At 35.5% G+C, this 12244-nt stretch overlaps 1 protein-coding gene across 1 annotated transcript in view; it reads right to left on the reverse strand.

Moving 5' to 3' along the window:
* LOC136027424 (ralBP1-associated Eps domain-containing protein 2-like) overlaps positions 1–12244 on the reverse strand; it is a 205828-nt gene that overhangs the window by 147579 nt on the left and 46005 nt on the right. The gene's annotated exons all lie outside the window — the stretch shown is intronic.

Below are 12244 nucleotides of genomic sequence, written 5' to 3' on the forward strand. Positions count from 1 at the left end.
AAAACTGAGTCGGCAGAGAGAAAGTAAGACAAATAAAAATTATTTTGTGTAGGAATTATGGCAAATTTCTAAAGTGCGAAATTTCTCTTGGAAATTTCACCCTCCACTCCTTGAAACTCCACACCCAAGAAAAATTATCCACGTGGAAAATCCTCCCAGCAGAAAATTCTTCTCCCAGAAAAATGTCTGTATACTTCCCAATAATAAATACTATATACAATGGGAATATTTCATGATTTACAGACCTTTCTCCAGGAGCTGTGGGGGTCATGTCATCCCCAATGACATAGTTACTGGGCTTTTCAACTAATCTGGAAAAAAACGGCAATCTAACAATTTTGATCAAATGACTCTGAGGATAAAAGGGGGTGAGAGGGGGGCTAGTTGCCCACCAATCTTTTTCGTCACTTTAAAAGGGCCTTTCCTGATATTCTAGTTTTATTGGTTTGACCTGATCACCGAGGCGAAGAAAAAGACTAGAAACAAATAAACACACATCCGTGACCTTTCTTCCGGCAAAAAATTAAAAATTTCACATTTTTGCAAATGGGAGCTTGAAACTTCTACAATAAGGTTCTCGCATAAGCTAAATCTGATGGTATGATTTTCTTATCTTTAATCTTATCTATTGCTTAACTTTAAGGGGATGTTTCTCCCCCCGCCTTTCGAAGATCAGGCAAATCTTCTTAGACTCGTAGCTTTTGATGGGTACCGCCAAAATCAATGAAGATTATATATTTTTAATCAGAATAATATGCCAATTTTGCTATGTCTATTGATATCAAAATTCTAATCTTTGTTCGTTTTAAGTTTTAATGTCGCTCCTTACTTCCCGTTAAAAAAACTTGTTTTTTTATTTAATTTCTGAACGTTTTTGAATCAATGCATGTTTTGATTTTGGCTCTCCGCAGAGGAATAATTGAAACGAAATTTGCATTTTTCTTTTGTGCTAAATGGCTATCTCATATTTTTGATCGAATGATTTTGAGAAAAAAAGAGCGGGGGAGGAAGCCTAGTTGCCCTCCGGTTTTTTGGTTACTTAAAAAGGCAACTAGAACTTATAATTTTTTACGAATCTTTTTATTAGTAAAAGATATACGTAACTTATAAATTAGCTTACGTAAAGAACTTTTGTATCCTCATGTTTTTATTACATATATGAGGGGGTTCGCCCCCTCTTCAGTACCTCGCTCTTTACACTAAAGCTTAAATTTTGTCCCAATTCATTAAGCCCTGACTCGCAAAAGCCATAGAATAAATAGTTGAAGTTACTAAAAATACTTTAGCGTAAAGAGCGAGGTATAAGGAGGAGGTGAGCCCCTCATATGGGTAATAATTTCTGTTTGTTTTAAGTTTTAATGCTGTTCCTTACTTCCCGCTGAAAAAACTTTTTCATATTTATTTTTTCATTGTTTTTTTTTAAACACTGCTAGTAAATCCTGCACTCCCTTCATGGAAATGTTCTTCCCCCATGACAAATTTCTCGATGGAAAGTTCCCCCAGCATATCCCCCTCTTCTCAACCCCTCCCCTCAACCAAAAAATCCTCCTGAAATTCCTGTACACTTCCCAATAACCATTACCATATGTAAGAACTGGTCAAAGTTTGTAACTTGTTGCCCCTCCCACGGGGACTGTGGGGGAGTAAGTCGTCCCCAAAGACATAGTTATGAGGTTTTTCGACTATGTTGAATAAAATGGCTATCTCAGAATTTTGATCCGTTGACTTTGGGAAAATAATTAGCGTGGGAGTGGGCCTAGGTGCCCTCCGATTTTTTTGGTCACTTAAAAAGGGCACTAGAACTTTTCATTTCCGTTAGAATGAGGCCTCTCGCAACATTCTAGGACAACTGGGTCGATACGATCACCCCTCGAAAAAAAATACATTCTGGCAAAAAATACAAAATTCAACATTTTTGTAGACAGGAGCTTGAAACTTCTACAGTAGGGGTCTCCGATACGCTGAATCTGATTTCGTTAAGATTCTTTGACTTTTAAGGGGTGTTTCCCCTATTTTCTAAAAAACACACATTTTCTCAGGCTCGTAACTTTTGATGGGTAAGACTAAACTTGATGAAACTTATATATTTAAAATCAGCATTAAAATTAAATTCTTTTGAGGTAGCTATTGGTATCAAAATTCCATTTTTTAGAGTTTTGGTTACTATTGAGCCGGGTCGCTCCTTACTACAGTTCGTTACTACGAACTGTTGGAAAAAGCTTAGTTTATTAAGGTGAATATTGTAAGGAAATGATCAGAGGCTATCCGAACACAATTAAAATACGCTTTCAAAGGGATTTTCAAAGGGGAATAACAGTGATATATGAGAAGCGTCTGTGGGTCTTAAGTTGAAGTTTTCAAGGCAAATTGAGGGGACGTTGAAGAGGATTGAATGGAAGCCAACCGCCTCCTTCCCCTTTTTAAGTACTCCCTCCGCTCAAGATTGATCAAAATTTGAAATTGTCACTTTTTTCAAACTAGTTGTAAGTTTTAGCATCTATTCCTCCAGGGATGCCATGTCCGACAGGGCCCCGGGGCAAAGACCGTAAATTATGCTATTTACCCATTGTTTATATGTAGGATGTATCATAAGGAAAAGGGGAAATGTTTGATTCAGGATGTATCCAAAAAGGCTAAGGGTATTAAGGTGAAACTTTGGAGAATGTTGAGGGGCATGCTAAACTAAACCAAAAGGCAGTATAGGCATCCAGTTTATCAAAAAGGAGGATCTGTAACATCTTAAAAGTGGCTAAGGGTAATATGTTAAAGCTTTCAGAATATGTGAGCTGGATGTTGAAAAAGTAGTTGGAAGTCTGCCAACCCCACCATGCACTTTTAAGCTGCTCTCCCTCCAAAAATATTCAATCAAAATTTTGATTGAAAACAAAAACTGAAAACGAAGTATGATACACATATTTTCTTTATCAAACAATTCGTGGTAAAAAACTGTAGTAAGGAGAGACCCAGCTCAGTAGTAACTGAAACTCTTAAGAAATTGAAACTCTATTAAATATATAGATTTCATCAAGTTTAGTCATACATGTCAAAAGTTACGAGCCTGAGAAAATTTGTATTATTTTCGAAAAGAGGAGGAAATACCCCCTAAAAGTCACATGAATCCTTATGAGAATAACACCATCAGATTCAGCGTATCAGAAAACCCTAATTGTGAAGGTTTCAAGTTCCTATCTGCAAAAAAAGGGAATTTTGTATTTTTTGCCAGACGAAAGATCACGGATGTGTGTTCATTTGTATTTTTTTTTGTTTGTTTTTTCGAGGGTAACCAAAATTACGTGAAAGGATCTTTCCATGCAGGAATTTATCATGAGGGAAGATAATTTTCATGAAGGGAGCGCTTGATTTTCCAGCATTATTTAAAAAACAATGAGAAATTAAATAAAAACAGTTTTTTTCAACTGAAAGTAAGGAGCAACATTAAAACTTAAGATGAATAGAAATTATTACGTATATGAGGGGGTTAATCCCCTATTCAATACCTCGCTCTTAGCACTACCGTAATTTTAGTAATTTCAAAGTGGCTATTTATTCTAATTAAACGGCCTTTGTGATTCAGGGGTCATTCTTAAAGAATTGGACCAAAATTCAAACTTTAGTGTAAAGAGCGAGGTATTGACGAGAGGGCGAGCCCCCTCATGTACTAATAAAAATGTACGAATATAGAAGTTTGTTAAGTAAGTTATTTTGTACGTTACGTATATTTATTACTAATAAAAAACGTTCGTAAAGGAAATTATAAGTTCTAGTGGCTCTTCAAGTAACCAAAAAATTGGAGGGCAACTATGCCCCCTTCCCCGCCCTTTTTTTTTATCAAAATCGTCCGGTAAAGACTTTGAGAAGGTCATTCAGCCAAAAAAGCTAAAATTAATCTGGAAATTTCGTTTTAATTATTCATGTGTGGTGATCCAAATTCAAAAGCTGCATTAATTCAAAAACATTCAGAATTTAAATTAAAAAAAAAGAAGTTTTTTTCAAGTGAAAGTAAGAAGAAACATTAAAACTTGAAACGAACAGAAATTATTATATATGTAAGGGGGTTCTTCCCCTTCTCAATACCCCACTCTTTATGCTAGAGTATTTTTAATAATTTCAAAAGAGCTATTCATTCTAATTAAACGACCTTTGTGATTCAGAGGTTATTCATAAAAAATTGGAACAAAATTAGAACTTTAATGTAAAGAGTAAAGTATTGACGAGGAGGTGGACACATACGTAAAAAAAACAAATATAGAAGTTCGTTGCGCAAGTTAATTTGTAAGTTATGTGTGTTTATTACTAATAGAAACGTTCGTAAATAAAATTAAAAGTTCGAATGGCCTTTTCTTAACCAAAAAAAGTGGGGGAGGCCCCCTCCCCCACCCCCTTTTTTAAATCTTCCAATCAAAACTTTGAGAAAGCCATTTAGCCAAAAAAAACAAAATTAATATGCAACATGACTTTTAATTATTCATATACGGTGAGCCATAATCAAAACCTGCATTAATTCAAAAACGTTCAGAAATTAAATAAAAAGACAATTTCTGTTCGTTTTAAGAATTGGAACAAAATTCGAACTTCAGTGTAAAGAGCAAAGTATTGACAAGGAGGCAAATATATACGTAAAAAAAAAAATAAATAAAAGAATATAGAAGTTCGTTACGTAAGTTAATTTGTATGTTATGTGTATTTATCACTAATAAAAACGTTCCTAAATAAAATTAAAACTTCTAATGGGCTTTTTAAGTAACCCAAAAAAATTGGAGGGCAACGAGGCCACCACCCTCACTCCCTTTTCTAAATATTCCAATCAAAACTTTGAGAAAGCCATTTAGCCAAAAAAAAAAATTTAAGGCCATTTAGCCTTAAAATCAATATGCAACATTTTCTTTAATTATTCATGCATGGTGAACCATAATTAAAACCTGCATTAATTCAAAACGTTCAGAAATTAAATAAAAAAAACAATTTCTGTTCATTTTTAGTTTTAATTTCGCTCCTTACTTTTTGTTAAAAAAACTTGTTTTTATTTAATATTTACAACAATGAAAAACAAAAATAAAATTACAGTGAAATAATATCTTCAATAGCTGAGTTTGGAAAAATTATAATTCTCAAATATTAAATATTCAGTTTGTTTTCATTAGATCTTTTTAGTCGTTTTGATGGTTATTGGGATTAATTTTTAATTTGTTGCCCTTATTTCGAAAAATAAAAGCACATGGTTCAAGATACATTTAGTTTTCAATAAAACACAAATGGCAGAATAGGCTTTAAAACTTTACAGTTAGGGGAGAGGGAAGGGGGTAGAACCTAAACACCCGTTTGTAGTAATTTTTGCTTGTTTTAAGTTCGACTTAACTATTCATTTTAATCTTCACTCATCTTAATTTTTTTTTTATTCATTTGTATTTTTTTGTATTATTTCTTTGTCCATTTGTATGTCTGAATTTGTGTATTTGTATGTGTTTTTGTCTCTCTCACTTGCTATACCTGTGTGTCTTGGCAGTTGTTTGCTTTTCCCAGTGTCTGTATTTGTCTGTTTGTATTTATGTATCTGCGTGTTTATATTTTTTTGTGTCTCTTTCAATTTCTGTGCCTGTGTATCTTAGTGGATGTTTGCTTGTCCCAGTGTCTGTCTTGTCTGTTTGTATTCTGATTCTGTGTGTATGTATTTGTTTTTTTCTGTCTCACTCTCTGTGCCTGTGTGTCTAGGGCGGGTGTTTGCTTGTCCCAGTGTCAGTCTTTGTCTGTTTATATGTCTAAATCTGTGTGTTTGTATGTGTTTATGCCCCTTTCACTCTCTGTGCCTGTGTGTCTGATCGGGTGCTTGCTTGTCCCCAGTGTCTTTCTTTGTCTGTTTGTATGTCTGGATCTTTGTGTTGTTTGTGTTTTGTCTCTCTCACTCTCTGTGCCTGTGTGTCTAGGTGGGTGTTTGCTTGTCCCGGTGCCTGTCTTTGTCTGTCTGTATATCTGAATCTGCGTGTTTGTATATGTTTTTGTCTCTCTCACTTTCTGTGCCCGTGTGTCTGGGCGGGTGTTTGCTAGTCCCAGTGTATGGCTTTGTCCTTTTGTATGTTTGAATCTGAATGTTTGTATTTTTTCCCTCTCTCTTTTTCTGTGTGTCTGGGCGGGTGTTTGCTTGTCCACGTGTGTTGTGGCTGTGTCTGTTTTTGTGTATGAATCTGTGTGTTTGTATGTGTTTTTCGTCTCCGTCACTTTCTGACCTGTGTGTCTGTTCCAAATGTTCCGAATTTTTTACTTACCGGCTTAGTGTCAAAAATTTAATGAAAACACTTTTGAGTACAACAAACTTAGCTAGTTAATATATTTTGAGTGTTTTAGTTGCTGACCGAGTAACAAAAATTAAATGAAAGCACTTTTAAGTGCAAGAAAATCGCCTAATGGAAAAATGCCGTATGTTTACTTGCTGGCTGAGTACCGAAAATGTAGTAAATTCAGTTTTGACTACAACAAGCTCAGCTTGTTCTTTATTTGTCGGAGCATGGTGACGAATCTCTGGAGTCTTTCCTTCGTTTCCTAAGCTCCTAGGATCCAAAACTTAAATTGGCTCAGGAACTAGAAGTAGAAAGCCTCTCCCTTTCTTAGACGTCCTGGTTCACGGAAATGATACATGCTTTGAGTTTGGAGTCTATATAAAACCCACACATAGTGACCGATACTTAAATTATTTCTCTAACAATTCTCCTGCAGTAAAAAGAGGAGTGTTTTTTTCTCTAGTTGGCAGAGCATTGCAAGTATGTTCTCCACATTTCCTGTATTCAGAGCTTGACCACCTTAGAGATATTTTACTTAGGAATCAGTATCCAATTAGTTTAATAAATTCTGCAATTCAAAACGTTTAAAAATATTATCAGATAGTGACACAGTAAACGCAAGTCACAAAGGAAAATTCAGTTTATCTTGGTCTCCCGTACGTTAAAAGGGTTTCAGACCACATTTCCGAATATCTAGGGAAAAATAATATTTTAACTTAATACACACCCCAAAAAACTATCAGTTCCCAAATCTACCAAGGTAAAGACCCTATTCCAGTGAAAATTCTGGTGTCTACAGAATTCCTTGCTCTTGTGGTCTTTGGTACATCGGAAGAATTGATCAATGACTTACGGATTGATTAACTCAGCACCCTGTCTCAAGTAATAACACCCTTAAAAAGCGGAAAAAAGCAGAAAATTTTGACTCTGCCCATTCAAAGCACATATTTGATAATCCAGACCATACTGTTTTATTTAAACAAGCTAGCCTAATTTCGCGTGACAAAAGTATTGTCCAGTACTACAGAGAAGCTGTTGAAATTTATAAATACCAACATTTAGGTCTAGCTTTGAACAGAGATTCAGGTGAATTAAGAGTAAATGAGTCGCATTTTGGTTTTCTCAAAAGATAAGCCGATACTTCAGTAGTCCCTGATATAAACGTTGAACCACATCCCCAATCGCATAATCCAATAGATCATTAGCCCATTACGCCTCAAAGGGTATCTGCAAGAAATGCAATGGTTAAAATCGGAAATCAGGTGACCTAGCTCTCCAATATATTCAACTGCTGCTTTTATTCAACGTACCAATTATCGACCCATTAGTCTTACATCTGTAGCTGGTAAAATCTTAGAAGGAATCGCGAATACTCACATTGTCGAAAACCTGACCACCAATGAGCTGCTCAATGATAGTCAGCATGGCTTTTGACATGGACGCTCGGTTGAAACTAATTTGATTGATACGTATGATTATGTTACTGAGCATATAGATCAAGCAACCCCTGTCGACTTGGTTTTATTGGATTTTGCGAAAGCCTTCGATAAAGTATGTCACCGTCGACTAAGGACCAAGTTATTTGCAATTGGAATACATAATGAAATCGTAGAGTGGGTGCTCCAGTTTCTTTCCGGGAGAAAGCAAAGGGTGAAAATATTTGGAAAAAATGGACAGGTATTCTTTTCAGAAGAGGTGGAAGTATTAAGTGGAGTGCCCCAGGGAACCATCTTGGGACCAACTTTATTCAACATTTATATTGATGATGCACCAACCACAGTCAAAACTAAAATAAGTCTTTATGCTGATGACTCCAAACTCATTGGACCTGTCGATTGCACCCGATAAGAGAGCCTCTATGCAGAATGACCTGTGGGCACTTTCCCATTGGGCAGCTTTGTGGAGGCTTGAATTCAATGTAAATACATGTCGAACAATCTACTTTGGAAAGAAAAATGAGAAATGCCCTTATCATATGTTAGGGATGGATGGATCCAGACAGACTATTATCTCATCTGAAGCGGAGAGACTTGGGGGTCATAGTCGATAAAGAATTAAAATTCACTATACACACACAGACAGCTGTAGCCAAAGCACTCCAAACCCTGGGCATTATAAAAGAACAATCACTAGTAGGTCACATATGGTAATGACTAAATTATATAAGGCGTTGGTCAGGCCTAATTTGGAGTTTGGAATGTGTGTTGCTTGCCCCCTCAACAAAGGTGACCAGCAGAAGTTAGAAACAGTTCAGAGACGGGCTACGAAAGCAATTGAGGGATGCAAATACTTAAACTACTCATCCCGTCTGAAGAGGCTGAAACTCCCCACTCTTGTCTACAGACGTAAAATGGGTGATATTATTATGACGCATAAGCTCCTGAATTATAACTCTCCATTAAATAAGCTATTTCAACTTGACCAGTCTGCCAGAACTAGGGGGCATAGTCAGAAATTATATCAGAAGAGAGCTGCCACTAGACTACGCAATAACTTCTTCACTTACAGAATAGTGAGTTTGTGGAATTCTCTCACCGAAAAAGAGGTCACTACCCCCAGTACTGCTGCCTTCAAAAGAGCCATTGATGGAGAATGGTCATCAAAGCCGTGGTGAACTGAGTGGGATGCCGTTGAGACGTTCAACCATCGTCATCACTAATCAGCGATTCTACAGGATTTAATCCTTATTTCGCTGGACAATGCGATTTAAGGTAATTTAAGGTAACTCCATACGCATTTGCGCAAGGGGGGGGGAGACGTTCGGGAAATTAAAAGCTTTCGTATATCATTTATTGACGTTTTTTTTTATTCCACCCCAACCTAAAAATAAATTCTTAAGCACGGGACATTTCCTAGATGGCATTCAGGGGTACTGATTCACGAAAATAAATATTATTTTCACTTTCTACGCGATGAAGATACACAGAAAAAGGCATTTCCTCAAGAAATACGGTTCTCTCAAAGGACATCAATTGAAAAGGAAAGAGAATTTCTTCCTACCCCCACATTTTTGCCTCCCTAGATTTCACAAAATGTCTTTTTGGGGTTATTTTCACTGAAAAAATTGAAAAGAAAATTAATTACCCCCTAGATTACGAAAAATACATTCACCCCCTTACATGTCCTTAAAGGGATGTCAATTCTATCCCCTCGAATCGCCACCTCCAAAGCAATACACCAAATTATAGCAGGGTGGAGTGTAAGGAAGGATGACGTAAAGGAACTTATAATTAATTGCAGTTCACTTACTGGACCTTGCATAAGTGTCCAACTTTTCTATTCGTCGTCAAATATGTCGTCTAGTCAGATTAGTATCCATAAATTTGTATTTTTGGTATGTCTACCCTGGTTTGTCTCCCGGCTAGGGAATTCAGTTTAACTTTTCAAATAAGTTTTGTAGGAGAGCAGAGAGTAGAAGTAGCTGAAACACTTTTCTTATGTTTTATAATTTTCTAGGCCTCTTTGATGTTGGGGAGGTCCTAAATCCCAACGTTTTACGACTTTCTGATATTTTTTTTATGAAATTGGCACCTCCCGTGACTTAATTTCCATTTGCTAGTCTTCAATTTGATTTCTGTTGTTTAACATGACAATAAGTCACCTGTTTTTATAAGAGGAATCCCTTCAAATCTGTAATTGAATTAATCATGTAAAAAAAAGTATGCTAATTTACAAAAAAAATCTGCTATAGTTAGTTTTAATGTTCGGATATTTGATAATTCCTAAAATCTTCACAGTGTTCAACAGCACTGGCCATAAATACCGTGACCAAGAGGTTTCTGAAATGAAGGGGACCATATTCACTACCCTGTTATAAATAGAACAGAGAGGAAAATCCTCCAATTTTTTTGTTATCCTGACATAATAAATGGCTCTAAATTTCTAAAATTATTTAGAGCTTTTCTAACAAATTTCGTCTGTTCATTCATTTTTAGCAAAGAGGTTTGAGCCGGAGAGAGGGGGGTGGAGGACAATTTTTCTTCATCCACACAAAAGAGTAAATGCTACGTTTTTTTTTCCAACCTGCCGCCCAAAAGGCTTTGCTACTACTATGCAAGTAAATCAGCACATTTGTGGGAAACGAAGGTTTCAGAGAAATATGAAAAGTATAAACTGTGGTTGGTCTATAGTTGTGTCTTTCCTTGGTCTTTATTTTTCAGAGTTTTAAACTAGTTTTTAGCCTTTTGTAAGGGATTTGGTTTTTCTTTTCATTTAATTTTGAATTTTTTGACTTGTTGAAATTTCAAATTTAACTTTGCCTGAATCAGGCACGTAGGTTTAATTTCGAGGCAGGGGAACCAATAACGGGTTAGAAAATTAATTTGATAATCTGAGTGGTAATTATCCTCAAAAATAAAGAAATTTGAGAGAGCGCCGGGCTTAGAGCCATTTCATTCCCCTGGAAACGTTCCTAGCGTCATGGGCGCAATTTGCTATGGGGTAGGGGGCAACTGCCCCTTTCCAGACCTAACTTTGCCCCCCCCCCAGACCTCAGTTTGCACCCCCAACTGAAATTAATTTCCTGCAAAAAATCTTGTTCAAACTAAGAGAAGCCAGCATAGTTCAAGTATCCAGAGAAACAGGTCAGTTTTCTTTAGTATATCTTTGCCTTTATGGCAATATATAGATCATTTTTCAGTTTTCGCTGTCATTTTCAAATGATTGGGAAAATTGGCTCCAACTTTGCTCCCCCCCCCCCAAAAGGAAAAAATGACAAAATTACGCCACTGCCTGGAATGATACTACCTCTAATTATGCTTTTACTTTCTCTAAACAGATATAGCACTACTTAGATGAACAATTGGTGCAATAGTGCAATATTTATGTTAATACTGGTACATACAGATATACACCATTCTGATCAATATAAATGATGGGCTTTGAATCCCCTGCAAATCATCAAATTAAAATCTAGGCAGGAGCAGTGTTCTATCCCTCACTGCACCTGCCTAATATACTTGATAAAAATAAAACTTAACCATAAAAATAATAAATAGAAGGAAAATTAAAAAAGACATTTCATTTTCATTTCCATCTTCCTCTGTTTTTTTAAAACGAATTTCCTAAAATAGTTTTTCCCGTTCGGAAAAAAATAAGATATTTGGTTCAAATTCGGTATTAGGAAACAATTGGTTCAGAAATGCTTTATTAATCTAAGCATAAATAGATATAAATTATTCAAATAACTAAAAAATTTGATTTTGAATAACAGGTTCACCATTAAATCCAAAACTAGACGTTATTGTAATGTCTCTCACTGTATCTGCTCAATATATGTGATTGAAATTAAACTATAGTAACAAATAATTTGAAATAGTAAATTATATTTTAGATAAAAATTTTCATCTAAAGGGGTTCCAGGAATGATGACTGATATTGCGTTACTTTTAATAGTAAAAATCAAAAATAGGAAAAAAATCATCTAAAGGGGTTCCAGGAATGATGACTGTTATTTGCGTTATTTATAATAGTAAAAACTACAAATAGGAACAAAAATTCACTTAAAGAGGTTCGAGGAATGATGACTGATATTTGCGTTATTTTTCTATAGTAAAAGTTAAAAATAAGAAAAAAAAAAATTCATCTAAAGGGGTGTTAGGAATGATGACTGATATTTGCGTTATTTTAATATTAAAAATTAAAAATAAAGAAGTTCATCTAAAGGGTTTCCAGGAATGATAACTGATATTTGCGTTATATTTAATAGTAAAATTAACTGTGAAGCTAATTTTTGAAAATTCTGGCAAAGAATTTGAATCTCGACAAAAAAGCTGCAAAGTGCACCATTGGTATCACCCCAGTTGAGAGACCATTAGTGCAGATTTTGAGCCCCCATCTCGAAAAACAAGAAAATCCCTTTTTTTACGCGAGTAGCAGTGATCTGTTTTTTTTTTTGCCAATGCTACAGCAAGTCTAGCAGCCTACTGCAAGGTCATAGAGATGTGTTTCATATTGATACAGTTTTTATATAT

This window comes from Artemia franciscana, chromosome 5 (genome assembly GCF_032884065.1).
Source record: "Artemia franciscana chromosome 5, ASM3288406v1, whole genome shotgun sequence".
In the NCBI taxonomy this organism is placed as follows: Eukaryota; Metazoa; Arthropoda; class Branchiopoda; order Anostraca; family Artemiidae; genus Artemia; species Artemia franciscana.